The 13,922-nt window shown below is 38.4% G+C and overlaps 1 long non-coding RNA gene across 1 annotated transcript; it reads left to right on the top strand.

Annotated features, from left to right (window-relative positions):
- The first annotated feature begins 9,195 nt into the window (after positions 1-9,195).
- On the top strand, positions 9,196-12,909 carry LOC132393729 (uncharacterized). Its single transcript, XR_009512057.1, has 3 exons — positions 9,196-9,292; positions 11,332-11,373; positions 12,779-12,909. It is a non-coding gene; the product is annotated as an uncharacterized LOC132393729 (long non-coding RNA).
- The last annotated feature ends 1,013 nt before the right edge of the window (positions 12,910-13,922 follow it).

A 13,922-nucleotide genomic window follows, 5' to 3' on the forward strand; every position in this document is an offset into this window, starting at 1 on the left:
TATGGGTATTCTATACCATTATATGCCATTTTGGCTCTCTTCCTTGGATGTTATCAGCCATTTCTACTGCCATGATGAGACAAAACACAAACTAGACACCAAACACAACACCTCATCTTCCACTTGAGTGATTAATGGTGTGAACTTTACAATTTCACAGTTTCAGTTAAGTCACTCCCCATGTTCCTACCCATTTATACCAGTTCATCTTGTTTAAGTATAGTTTAGTTTAAATATAGTTAAATATTAGTTTTAATTGTCACATGTACTTCAAAATTGCACGAGGGATGTGGTAAGTCTGGTAGACCTCCAGTTTCCCAGATAAACACATCTGCACTGAGTGTACCAAGTTACAGGTCCTGCAAGAAAATGTTAAGGAACTGGAGCTGCAGAGTAATGAACTCTGACTCATATGGGAGAATGAGGAGTTGGTAGGCAGGAGCTACAGGGTGGAATGGTAGTCACCCTTATCTTGCAGGGGACAGGTAACTGGGTGACTGTCAGAAGAAGGAGGGGAAACGCACAGCCAGTGCAGAGTACACATGTGGCCATTTCCCTCAAAAATAAGTATACAGCTTTAGATTCTATTGAAGGGGATAACCTTCCTGGGAGAGCCACAATGATCACTCTCACTGAGTCTGGTGCTGTGGCTCAGAAGACCAGAGAGGTGAAGAGGACTAGAGTGCTTTTTAGGAGATTCTTCGGTCAGAGGAATGGAGATGAGTTTCTATGGGCACGATAGAGTCATCTGGATGGTATGTTGCCTTGCTTGTGCCAGGATTAGGGATGTCTTGGATTGTGTCCATGGCAAGGGAGAATGTGAGCTGCCAGTAATGACATAGGTAGACAGGGTGAGGAGGTCCTGCAGAGAGATTTTGGTGAGCTAGATAGAAAGCGGAGAATCAGGACCTCCAGGGTAGTCATCTCTGGATTGCTGCCTGTGTCATGTGCCAATGAGGGTAAGAGTAAGATGATTTGGCAAGTGAATGTGTGGCCTAGGAACTGGTGTGGGGAACAGGAATTCAGATGTATGGATCATTGGGATCTCTTCCGGGGAAGGTACAAATTAAACAAACTGGACAGGTTACGCCAAACCCCAAGGTGATCCAATATCCTTGCAGGCAAGTTGGCTAAAGTTGTTCAGGTGTGTTTAAGTGAATCTGTCTGTGTGATGGGAACCAGAGTGATGGTGCTGAAGATGAGGCAGCTGGTTTACAAAGGCAATGTATAGAGAGGCTCCTAGCAAGGAGAGGCTGATGATAGGGCAAAATTACAGACAACAGAATGAGTTGCAAAGTGAAAGACAGACAAAATTGAACATGTTGAATTCAGGACTAAAGGTGTTATTTCTGAGAGCACGCAGTATACTGAATAAGGTCGATCAACTTGTAGTACGGTTGCAGATTGACAAGTATGATGTAGGCAACACTGAATAACGACTGACAGAAGATTAAAGCTGGGAACTTAATGTTCCATGATACACATTGTATCAAACGGGTATGCAGGAAGGCAGAAGGTTTGGCATGGCTCTGTTGGTAAAAAATGAAATCAAATTATTGGAAAGAAATAACATAGGGCTGGAAGGGTCTTGGCCCGAAATGTTGACAGTGCTTTCCCTTATAGATGCTGCCTGGCCTGCTGCGTTCTACCAACATTTTGTGTGTGTTGCTTGAATTTCCAGCATCTGCAGATTTCCTCATGTTAGGGTTGGAAGGTGTTGAATCATTGTGGATAGAGATAAGGAACTGCAAGAGTAAAAAGACCCTGATGGGAATTGTCGTTTACAAGCTACAATGGGACATAGAAAATGCATGCCAAAAGGGCAATGTTACAACAGTTATGGGGAATTTCAATATGCAGGTCCATACTTTTTTTTTCCTTTATCATCTAAAGGACAGAGGACTGGTGAGCAGCTAATGTTGTTCCATTATCCAAACAGGGAACCATGGAAATCCTGGAACCTGTAGACCGACAAGTCTAACATCAGTGGTAGGGAAGTTACTGGAAAGAATTCTTAGGTATAGGATTGATCAGCACTTGGAAAATCATGGCCTAATCTGGGAGTGCCAGTATGGCTTTGTGTGATGCAAGCCGTCTTTTTCTATCTTGAGATTGAGTTTTTTGATAAGGTGACGGCTGATTCATGAAGGTAGAGCTCTGGATGGAGTTTAAATGGGTTTTAATAAGGAATCTGACAGGGTCCCTCAAGGGAGGCTCATCCAGAAGATTAAGATGTATGCAATCAATGGTGAAATGGCTGTTTGGATTCAGAACTGACTTGCCCATAAAAGACAGAGGTTAGTGGTCAAAAGGACTAAGTCTGGCTGGAGGGCTATGATTAGTGCTGTTTCACAGGGATCTGTTCTGGGATCTCTTCTGTTTGTGATAAAAATGTAGATAGGTGGTTAGTCAGTTTGCAGATGATACAAAATTTGGTGGTGTTGTGGATAGCGTAGATGACTGGCAAAGAATACAGTGAGATATAGATTGGTTGCAGATACTGGCAGAAAAATGGCAGATGGAGTTTAATACAACTAAATGTGAAGTGTTTCATGACCCTTAACAGTGTTGAGGAGCTTAGGGATCCTGGGGTCCAAGTTCATGAACGTGGTTACACAACTTGATAGAGTGCTTAGGAAGGCATAAAGCACGTTCTGACAACCACTTTGCCTCTGAATATGCAGCTTGATCAGCTGAGTTCCTTTAACAGTTTGGTTTTGATTAGTTTTCTAAATTCTTCCAATAATTTACCCTCAGGAATTTATTCAGTTACCAAGTTATATGTAAATCATACAGTACATTCATTATGATGAAGGGAAAGTAGCTAGCCCCAGACCACTGTGATATCTATTAGTTCAGAGTCCAGCTTAGTCTGGAAATCAAAGATCACTAAGGGTGATTAGAGGTGAAGAGCACGCAGCTCATGGTTGAAGCTCAATCAACATTCCTCTTCAGCTAAGATGACCATTTTACACACAGGAAGAGGGAAAAATATTTTTTTTCTGATGGTTTTAAACAGAGAAAATAGCAAATGCTCTGATCAATATACAAATCAGATGGCAAAGCCACTCCTAGAACCCAACTCATTTTATTTAGTGATGATTCTTTCAAACTTATTATGCAGACCCTTCAGCCATCTTGCAGGGCGCTGCAGGAAAAATGATAGAGATGTAAATCCACCAGTTTTCTTTTAATGGTAAACAAGAGAAAATCTGCAGATGTTGGAAATCCAAGCAACTTACACAAAATGCTGGAGGAAATCTACAGGCCAGGCAGCTTTTATGGAAAAGAGTACAGTCGATGTTTCGGGCCAAGACCCTTCAGTGTTTTATATGTGTTACTCTTATAATGGTGGTGCTTTTCCTTCCAGCGAAGGGAATTCAAATATTCACACATTCTTGCAATAAATACTTCAATGTATCAGACAACTGAAACCTTAGGGTGCTCTGTTAATGAAGTCAGCTCAAAGTAGAATAGAGATGCATGTTTCCTGCTAATATTTCAATTCATTCTATTTCAGGTTATATAAATTAAAAATAATTTAATTTAATGATCTGCAAACTTTTTCTTCACATATAGCCAAGTTTGTTGATCATTGAAGGGACTTTAAATTATCCTTGAGTTTACACATAGTATTGTTTGGTATATCCAGATATTTTTCACACAAAATTCTGTATCAAAGTTCAACCTATTAACAAACCATCACATGTATGGTAAAGCAATGAACTAAATAGTGTGCTTGAAAGCTATCACAGCACCACAAACAGGAAGCACCCATAAATATACATGCTTTCTAGAATTTTTTTTAATAATTAATCAGTGTTAATTTGGAAACTCAGGAATCAATAACCTGTATATTTACAACATTTCTAAAATAACAATGGATTAGTGACTATTTGTTGCCTTCACATAACCCATGGTTATTAATAAGCAAATTTCAGATATTACTTTCAGGTATGTTCTAAAGATGCATAGTTTAGCTAGAAACTCCATTAAAAGGTTTCTGCACCTATGCAATAATATGAGAGATTATCCAGGCATAGAACATATCTTGCAGTAATTTGTAGCAAGTTGCCCTGATGGGTTTCTGCAGTATTAGGAGACATAGTAGAACTATTTATGAGTATAACAAAGACATGATGTACTTTTTAAAATCAATGTCATTACGACTATTTCCCTAATCTTATAATTAAAAATTAATCCTCCAAGCAAACCAAATATAGACAATGGCAAACAAAGGTTTTAATTCATTAAAAACAACACATAATTCTATATAGCAAGTCCATTGCTATTCATCCAACCATAACACATTAACATATAGTATATTCATGGACACATGTTGTATAATCTACAATGAATTATTTTATTGAAAATTTTAATGAAAACTTATTTAAAACAAAATTGTGTTAGAATAGAAGTTCCTATAATAAGTGTAGAAAAAGTCATTGACAAAGATAAGTAATGATATTATGTACAATATTAAATTGGAGCAGTGCAAATTTTTGAGTGTATTAGGTAAAAATTAGGTAGAGTTAATTGGGAACCACTGTCCAAGGGCAAATTCACATCTGACATGTGGAAGGTGTTTAAAGACCAACTGCACAGATTTCAAGATAGTTTTTTCCAATATGAAGAATGGACAAGCATGGGAAGGTATGAAACCCTGGAGGATGATGCAGCTAAATTTAGTCAAGAAGAAAATAAGTTTAGGAAGCTGAAAATCAGAGCCCAAGAGGTTTATAAAGAAGGCAGAACAGAATTCAATAAATGAATTAGGAAAATCAGGAGGGACAATGAAAAGTCCTTGGAAAGTAGGATTGTAGAGAATCCCAAGGCATTCTGCACATACATAAAGAGTAGGAAGATAATTAGTAAGAAGATACTGAGTAAGGAGGTAGGTAGGTCTACTCAGTCATAAAGTTGGGAACATGTGCTTTGAAGAAGAAGATATTGGCAAGGTCCTAAATGAGTACTTTGTATCAGCCTTTACTGAGAAGGACATGAATGATAAGGACATCAGTCTGGTGCACAGTATTAAGCCACTTCAAGATAAAAAAGATAGAATTGGGTCTGATGGGATGTACCCCCAATTTACTGAGGGAGTCAAGAGAAGTGTTTCCTCCGGCCTTAAAAAATATCTTTGTGTCCTCTCCAGTTACAAGTGAGACTTGCCCACACACAGAGTTTGGGTGTCTGAAATACACTGCTGGTGTAATGGTGGAGGCAAAATGATACAAGTGTTGAAAGGTCTCATAGATGTCCAGATGAATGGAAAATGGACAGATAAAGGATGTTGTGTGACAGAAGGGATTAATTTAGTTTGGTATTTGATTACTAATTGATTAAATGCTGCCACAAAACACTTAACAAAGCAATTAAGGAAGCTAAAATAAGGCATGAAGTTGCTCTAGCAGACAAGATGAAGGAGAATCCCAAGGGCTTCTGCACATATATTAAGAGCAAAAGAATAGCAAAAAACAAAATTGACCCTCTTGAAGCTCGGCGTGGTCATTATGCAGAGAGCTGAAAGAGATCGAGAACATGTCAAATGATTGTTGTTTTTGCATCCATACTTACTCAAAACACAGAGAAAGAATCTATAAAAGTAAGGCAAAACAACAGAGAGTTCATGGATTTCAGAGAAGGAGTTGTCTGCTGCATTGAGTAAAATTAGGGTGGATAAATCTCTAAACCCTGACAAGATGTCCCCTTGGACCTTGTGTGAGAAATTGCAGGGGCTCTAGCAGAGGTACATAAAATATCTTTAGTCATGGGAGAGGCATCAAAGGATTGGAGGATAGTTAATATTGTTTGATTGTTTAAGAAATAATCTAAGAATAATACAGGAATTTATAGGCTTATGAGCCTGACAACTGTAGAGGGTAACTTATTGGAAAGTATTCTAAGGGGCCAGATATATAAAAATTGGATAGGCAAGGACTGATTATGGATAGTCAACATCGCTATTGACAAGGCCTTTGACAGGATCCTGCAGGGAACCTTGGTCAAGAAGGTTCAGTCACTTGGCATTCAGGATGAGCTAGTAAATTAAATTAGTCCTTGGCTTCACAGACAAAGCCAAAGTGTGGTAGTAGATTGTTGCCTCTCTGTCTAGAGGCATGTGAATAGTGATGTGGTGCAGTGATAGTTGCTGGGTCCAATTTTGTTTGTCATCTATATCAACTATCTGTATAATAATGCAGTAAATTGGATCAGCATAATTGCAGATGACACCAGGATTGAGCATGTAGTGAACAGTGGGAAGACTATCAAAGCTTTTAGTGGGATCTACATCAGCTTGAAAAATGGGCTGAAAACTCACAGCTAGAATTTAATGCGGACAGTATGTTGGGAGGACAGAGCAGTGTTGGGACTTCCAGAGTGGGTGGTAGGGCACTGTGCAGTGTGGAAGAACAGAGAGATCTGGAAATACTAATCTATGATTCCTTGAAAATGGTGTTACACGTAAGTAGAGTCATAAAGAAAGAGCTTGGAACATTGGCCTTCATAAATCGAAGTATTAAGTACAGGTGTTGGGATGTTATGTTGAAGTTATACAAGAGGTTGGTGAGGCTGAATTTGGAGTACTGTGTGCAGTTTTGGTCATCTACCTATAAGAAAGATGTATACCAGGTTGAAAGAGTATGGAGAAAATTTACAAGGATGTAGCCAGGACTCAAGGACCTGAGTTATTGAGAAAGGTTGAATAGGTTATGACATTATGCCTTGGAGTTTAATTGAATGGAGATTTGATAGAAGTATACAATATTCTGAATGGTATAGATAGGATTAAATGCAGATATGCTTTTTCCATTGAAGTTAGCTGCTTTAGAGTTCTATGACCTTGAGTCTAGGCACAACATAGTGGGTGAAGTGACCTCTTCCTATCCTGCACTGTTCCATGTCCTATATTCTAACAACAGACAAATAAAGTATCATCTGTCCATATGAAAGTTGATAGATTAGAATTGATATTGTCTATGATAATAATTGAAATTAACTTGACTGATTGAAACTAATTGTACAATAATTAGGAGCATTTAGATCCAAATACATTTTGTTTTGATGTGATTTTTTTTTTTGGTGGTTACTCTGCCTTTTTAATCCCCCAAAAGAATGAAGTGAATTAGTAGAATTAAGGGCTGTAAACAGAAAATCAACGAACTGGTATGTTATTAATTAGCTAAGAATGTGTTGATTCGCAAGAACACAATAAGTCACGACTTTTGTGATATTGCTTTTCTCTCTCTATAGGTCCTAAAATGACTAATGAGGCCAATATGGGACCTCTAGATTCTTCTGCAGGTGCTTGATGCGACAGCTTGATCTTTTAGAGGGTGGTGCACAGATTCTGTTAGTTACACTAAGCACAATTAGTCTCCAGATGCTGAGTAATTTACAACATATTTCACGCTCTTTCTCCATTTTAAGCTCTCCTGGAGATGTCAATATAGTCTTGAGTTCCCTGGGATTGTTTCATCGATCTCCCTGGTAACTGCTTGCCATGACAGATGTTAATCAGAGTGATATTATTGGGAATCTATTCATAGCCCTGAACCATCATAACGTGCACACTGGGATTGGATTGTTTAATTTAACTCTTAATATTGTTGATGTTGGTTTGCTGTCATTGGTTGCCTCATACTGCTGGAGGATTTGAAGGGTTTTGTGGTTATGCACTCATATTTCATATTTCCTAATGGCATGGGAAGCAATTGGACCCATTGACATAATGGGGTGGACGGCATGGTAGCGTAGCAGTTAGGTTACCACTATTACTGCAGCTAGTATGTTCTCCCCAAGGGTTACCTCTGGATGGCCTGGCTTCCTCCCACATTCCTAAGAGATAGAAGTTAGGGTTAGATTTGGGCATACTATGTTGGGGCCAGAATCATGGTGATACTTATGGGTTACCCCCAGCACATCATCAGACAGTGTTGATAGCTGATACAAATGAGGCAATTCACACTCTGTTTGGATGCACATGTGACAAACAAAGCTAATCTAATCAATCACTTTATATAGACAGCACAAAAAATCTGTTAAAGTCTATCAATATGGCTCTCAGAGGAACTCCCCCCCACACCCCCCCAGCACAGGTACATTAACTGCTCCACAATTCTCTTACCATCTATCCATATTAGGCATAATTCTATAGCGGCCAATGAAATACACCTGCAAGTACATCTTTGGGGCCTGTCAGGAAGTCAGAGAACACGCACGGTTTTGGAGGATATGAAAACTTCGCTCATTCAGCAAAGTTCAGGATCAAACCCAGGTCACTGGAGTTGAGAGACAGCTGCTCTGCATGCAGTGGCATTGTGCCAAATTGATAGCATCTCTCCATACTGCAGGCAAATATTTCTCTCAGACCACCCAGAAGACTAGGGATCATTTCTGCTCAGGGGAACATGGGTATTATTTGAAGCTTAGACTCTTACACTCTGCATATTTTCCTTTGACTGCTAAATTATTTTTCAACTCATTCAAGGCAGTGATGGATTATAATACCAATGTCTGACTTCTTTGAGAAATGGCTTCCATGATATGGGAAGTAGGACATCTTTTTCAGGGTCGCAGTGATGGATAATTATTATCAGATGGTAACTCTTTATGACGGGAGCTTCTCATATGCTTTAGTAATTGATAATGTACCTTTTTTGCCAGAGAGCATACATTTAAATCCAAGGCAAGAAATGTAGATGGGATTGTGGAAGATATGCTTGAAATCTGGAATGTACTACCTGCTTGCTGGCGTAGGTTCTACAAGCCATTTCCCTGCTCTCTGCCTCTGTGACTGTGTTAGGACACTCACTGGCATGATTGCCAGGGTGACTCAAGCTACAGGTGTGCACCCATAAAAGTTAACAGATTTGAAGCTTTAGTACTAAAACAGAAAATGCACAGTGATTACAACAACAAATAAGTGAACCATTTATTTTTAAAGGAAAACAGCCTGAAGCAGCAAATATCTGTGTCAGTTAAGATATTGAGAACAACTTTGCTTACTGGTTCACTTGCTCTTACTTCATTACTAGAAAAGAAGTGATCATATTAAAGCAAATAATGTGACAGTCTCTGCTACGTACAGCCAACGTACAGCCTTCTCGAAGGCACCATATCGAATGGAATATTCATAGGCTATTATTTTTTTTTCTTTTAAATAGATCAAGGGAGCAGAAAATGAAGTGCAGAATTGGACTCTCGGACTAGAAAGAAAGAAAATGCATTCTGGAGGTAGCAGAGGAGCAAGCAGTTCAGATTATGGTAAATTACCATACATTTACATAGCGTAAGTGTATCTATCTTTAATGTTTCTGATGGTGGGGGGGATATTTTTAGGAATCTAGTTAAGATCATGCCTGCACAGAACATGGTTAATTTAAACTGGCTTTGTATTGATAGATGGAATGACCTGTAGATTGACATGATGAAGTTCTTGACTTCTAGCTGCGTTGTGAATGTAAGCTTCGATTCTGTTTCATTGCTGTTGAAATTATGAATTTCCATTGCTCTTATCTAGGTTTGAAGTTATGAATTACTGCAGGTGCTTGTAAGATCATAAGATACAGTAGCAGAATTGACCATTCGGGTGATATAATAGACTGATCCAATTTTCCTCTCAGCACCAATCTCCTGCCTTCTCCCAGTTTCCCTTCATGTCTTGACTAATCAAGAATCTATCAACCTCTGCCTTAAATATACCCAATGATTTTGTCTCCACAGCTGCCGGAAGCAATGAATTCCAAAGATTCACCACTGTCTGGCTAAAAAAATTCCCCCTCATCTCCATTCTATATGGATGTCCCCGTAATCCGAGGTTGTGTCCTCTGGTCTCGGACTCCCGCACCATTGGAATCATCCGCTCCATATCCATTCTATTGAGGCCCTTCAACAATCGATAGGTTTCAATGAGATCTCTCCCCCATTCTTCTGGATTCCAATGAGTACAGGATGAGAGCCATCAAATACTCCTCATCTGACAAGCCTTTCAATCCTGGAATAATTTTCATGAAACCTCCTTTGAACTTTCTCCCATGTCAACTCAACCTTTCCGAGATAAGAGTTCCAAAACTGCTCACAATACTCCAAGTAAGGCCAAACCAGAGCCCTATAAAGACTCAAAATTACATCCTGGAGTTTACTGCTAGAATGGAACTAATCCAAGGTCACGTGCTAAACTCTTTCTCAGACACAAGAGCACCCTAACTTCAGGTACAGCTGTAGTATTGAATGCATGCTAATTAATGAACAATTATCAGTGAGAAACAATGGAAAGTTAGACACAGTTTACTAAAATAAAAAAAACAGTAATTCTCAAACTTGTCAATGTGGTACTATGAATGCAACCATATCAACCCTAATTTTTGTCTCCTTAATATCTTTCTATCCACCTGCAAGTTGAACTTTTAGCTTGCACATCATTTAATGGGTGTCTTACCCTTACAGTTTTGTCTAAATTATCTTTAATCATGCGTAAGATTGCAAAGTATGGGTTAACAGGTTGTTTAATTTCACAGATATCATGATTAAAAGCCCTTATCCAATGTCTGATTCAAGAAAGGCTTAGTACCCATGAGATTTGACCAAAGAGATTTTCCCTTCACGTGTCTACTGGGACTAATGATCTGCCTTGTTCTTGTGGTCTTCATTAATGTAGAAAACAATAGTCATTAGGGTTGAAATCTGTGTTCAGTATTTCTTAGCTTTGTGCTATACTTTTTCAGAGTTTTTTTCAGTGTTAATTATGGAATCAAGTTAACAATGAAGAGCCAGGTGAAGATGAAGCAAATTTGAGGGATCAGCTGTGCTGGAGTTTTGCAAAATTGACACAGATGGAGTTGGAGTGAGCTATTCAGAGAGGAGGAGTTCAGGCAGAGAAGTTTTGATGCCCATCCAACTAACCTGGATGTGAGGTTGGCTCAGTCTAAGTGGAGAACAGCTTTGGGCTTGGCAGTGTGGTCTAGACCCGGACTTTTTCATTGCAGTGAGACCTGGGACCTAATGTGAGGCACAATCCACTCTTTGGACAAGTTAAGTGCTAGCCCTGATGGACTACAAAGACAGGTTGTTGGTACCGGAGGCTACTGTTTGGGATGGTTTCGCCTGCTCTCTTGTGATAGTCACTCCTCTCTCTGTGACACTCAGGCTATGAGACAGCCTCGACTGCTCTGCAAGAGACTGAGACTGAGGCGTGGGGTCACTAACAGGCTACTTTGTGCTTTGGTTCGGAATGCTGCTGGTCGCTTCTATTGTTTGCGTGATTTGTGTTTTTTTCTCTTTCTCTGTGCATTGAGTGCTGGTCTTTATTTTTAAATTCGGTTCTTTTAGGTTTCTTGCTTTGTGGCTGCTGGCAAGCAGACAAATCTCAAGGTTGTATAATTTTATATATTCTTTGATAATATATTTATTTTGAATCTTTGAAATTGTCCTTCATAATATAGTGGTTATTAGCCTACCTACATTTAAACAAGAGATCTCTAATAAGAAATTAAAATTGACAAGCTTTTCAAATTTATTGTTAAACACAATGGCCTTTGTATTAATAAAAGCTAATTAAAATAAGGTCAGATAATGTAAATCAGATGTATATGTGTTACATATGAATAGTTTGAAAGTTTTAAACTCAATGCAGCCAAGCCAAAGGATTGATACACTAGCGTCTGTTTGAGTATTAATTGCAACAGCATAAAACACTGGCACTCAATAAATCCTAATAATTGCAATGTCTGCTCTCGCCAACATACAAAGATTGGCATACTCTTCTCACAAGTGTGTTAAAGCCAAATTCAGCTCAAGTTAGTTGAATAGATGAATCATTTTCCAACTATTTCATTTTTTTAATAAGTCATAGTCATCTGGTAATTTAAGTAATAATGGATATGTGTGAGCATGCCATAATTAAACTCAGGATAAAGAAGTTGAATGAAAACTATTAGTAAACTACCTCAAGTCTTGCATGATTACAATTCTACATCTGTAAGTTGTTTTATTTAATATTTGATCTTAATACTTGGAATGTGTTATAGATACTCCCAAACAAGACAGCCAAGTTTGGAGAAAAGGGCTGACAACAACTTTAGTAGAAATATTTCACACAAGGTGAACTATGCAGTAAATATCATTGGTGTTTGTTAATCAGCTTTTGAGAATCAATGAGGCAATCAGAATAATGAAATAAATGTGGAAAATAATAATTATAATAAAATAGTGATGTCTGACTATGAATGCACGTAATATAGATATGAACAGCTCAAATAACAGCTGTTAACCAGGTTAAAGACATTACAGGATGGTCATCATATTGGGCAGAATCAAACGCACCCTGCAGTTACTGTGAGGAAGAGTAAATTATCAGCTGTAGGGTTTCCAACATGGCTCTGGCTTCCACCTGCACAGATTGAAGCACAGCTGTCCGAAGTGTCCTTGCACATATAACCTTCGAATAAACCACCAAAAGTACTACTGAGCACAGCAGCGGACCACTAATGTGCTGAAGAGATGGACGAACATCACTACAACCTTTGTAGTTCAAGGTGGACAATGAATACTGACCTTGCAAGCAACATCACAATTCCAAGTCTGAAAGAAAAATCTTTACCTCTTGCATGTCAACTTTATACTAAGAAGAAGATGATATGTAAATGAGTCACCAAACTGAAGATGAAAGATACATGTGGTTATTGTTCAAGCTAGGTTACTTTATAGTTTAATTATTTGTTGGTGTATTATTGTTTTTATTTCAAAGAGCTTTATTTGAACCTTTTTATCCTTTTAGATGCCTGTAGGTATCAGAGACATTTGAAAACTATTTGGAAGCTTTTGACAATGGCTTTGCCTCAAGGACTACCTTTCAATCTGTCTAATAAATCAAAATTGTCCAGAAGAGCGGGGACTGCTGGCAGCAAGCATCATCAATAGACAAGGGCCAGTCTAACCATGAGATCTCATTATCTCAATGCTGACAAGTACATATCGATGCAAAATTAGCTTGAAAGAGTACCAGAGGACAATTCCGGGATAAGCAGTGATGCCATTCTGATCACAGACAGCTGAGTAAACTTGAAGGACTAAACTACAGGAATGCAGCTAAGGTTGATCAAATGATTCTGGAAGATGTAAGAATAATTTGCAAAAGCTGTACAGTGCTTTGCAAAAGTCTGAAGCACATGAAAAAAACTTTAAAGTGAAAGTGCTTTCAAATAATGAAAATAAATGCTTCTAAATATCAAAAAGTTAATATAAACAGCATAAAGCTAAATCAAATCAATATTTGGTTTTAACACCCTATGCTTTTCAAACTGCATCAATTCTCTTGGGCACACTGTTTTATAAGAAAATTGGCTGGTAGGTTGTTCCAAGCATCTTGGAGAATTTGCTTCAGTCCTTCTGCAGACATTGGCTGTCCCGCTTGCTTCTGTCTCTCCAAGTAATCCAAGACAGCATTGATGATGTTGAAATCAGGGCTCTGAGGGGACTCTACCATTTGAAACCATATAAAAAACCTAGCATGCCTAAAAGGTTTGCAAGTATTGTACATCTTTTAGAGTACTGAAGAAATCTGCCACAGCTGGGGAGGCTGGAGTATTCTTATTTTAAAGGGAGGAAGAAAAACAAGTCAAAGAAACTACAGACTAACAGCCTTTTTAATTAACGTTATGAAACTTAATTAAAAATTAACAGAATCCATCCAAAAATAATAAGAGGAGTCAATATGGATTTATTGATCCTTGCAGATCTGATTTAGTAATTTTCTTTGATGTGCTGCAAGATGGGCAGATTTTAGACATTGATATAGATCCTTTTGAAAAGTAAAAATAGATGGTGGCACTTTGGTTACTGACAGCTTGTGACAATGTAAGTGATGGGCTCTGTGCTGAGAACACTTATTTAATATTTTCATAAATGCCCTTGAGCTAGGA

This window comes from Hypanus sabinus, chromosome 5 (assembly GCF_030144855.1).
Source record: "Hypanus sabinus isolate sHypSab1 chromosome 5, sHypSab1.hap1, whole genome shotgun sequence".
Taxonomy (NCBI): Eukaryota; Metazoa; Chordata; class Chondrichthyes; order Myliobatiformes; family Dasyatidae; genus Hypanus; species Hypanus sabinus.